Source organism: Myotis brandtii, unplaced genomic scaffold, assembly GCF_000412655.1.
Source record: "Myotis brandtii unplaced genomic scaffold, ASM41265v1 scaffold260, whole genome shotgun sequence".
NCBI classification, from domain to species: domain Eukaryota; kingdom Metazoa; phylum Chordata; class Mammalia; order Chiroptera; family Vespertilionidae; genus Myotis; species Myotis brandtii.
In genome coordinates, this window is record NW_005359881.1 from 2,915,633 (window position 1) to 2,916,800 (window position 1,168).

Here is a 1,168-nt window from a genome sequence, read left to right on the forward strand (position 1 = left end):
GCTTGGGGGGGGGGGGGCAGGGTGCACCTGGTGACCTGGCCGACCTGGAAGGAAGTGGCCATGGGAGGGACTTCCCTGGGTTTGGCTAGCTCAGGGTTTGTCGGCAGGACACCTGCTCGCCTGTTTTCCAGATGTCCCACCTGAGCACACAGGTGGAGGTGGGCCCCCAAGACACGGCCTGCCTACCCCTATTCCTGTCCTCCGTGCTCCTCCTACCCCTGCCCTCTTATTCTTATTTCTTCCCCTGGGGCCCATGAGGGTCCACTTTCTTTTGTGTCTTACTCTGGACCACAAGCCCTAGTGAGCCCAGGGGTTCCCAGGGATGAGGTAATTAATTCACTGTGAATTGTTCACTAAGAATTGAAGTCTTTCTGTCACCCAAGGCGATTTTTAAAAAATACATATTTTTATTGATTTCAGAAAGGAAGGGAGAGGGAGAGAGATAGAAACATCAATGATAAGAGAGAATCATTGATTGGCTGCCTACTGCAGTCCCCCCACTTGGGACCAAGCCCTCAACCTGAGGATGTGCCCCCTCCTGGAATCAAAGGTTGATTCCAGGGACCTCCTGGTTCATAGGTTGACGCTCAACCACTGAGCCACACTGGCTGGGCAAGAGCTGGGATGTTTTTAACAGTGTTAGGTAGTTTCAGCCCATCCGAATTTCTCTAGTTTAATCTATTTGATTAGCTAAGGGGCCTCTTGTGTCGTGTTAGGGTTTTGTGAATAAGGCCAAGCCCCATCCTCTGTCCCCACACTGAAGTTGGCCCCTGCCCCCTGTCTGAGTCTCCCCAACTTTCAGTGGCCTCCCTATTCGCCAGTCCCCTGAGCCTTTTTAGGTGGACCTTGGTGAGAGGCTTCCCCGGCCGTGGGACACAGGGTGTATCAGGGCCCCACGGCGGGCCTTTCCTCCGGCTCCCCTTTCTCTGCCCCACAGGCAGATTTTGGTGTCTATAAACCACAGAAGGAGTGCAGAGCACACCCTACTGGGGAAATAGAATTAAAAACAAAATCACCCGCCAACTCAGAAAATCTCCTCGCAAAAGTAGGAGAGAAACAACAGGTTTGTTTTGTTATGTTTAATCCTTACCCAAGGCTATTTTTTCCATTGATTTCTTGTCTGAGTTCCCCCACCTTTCGTGGCCTCCCTGTTCGCCAGTCCCCTGAG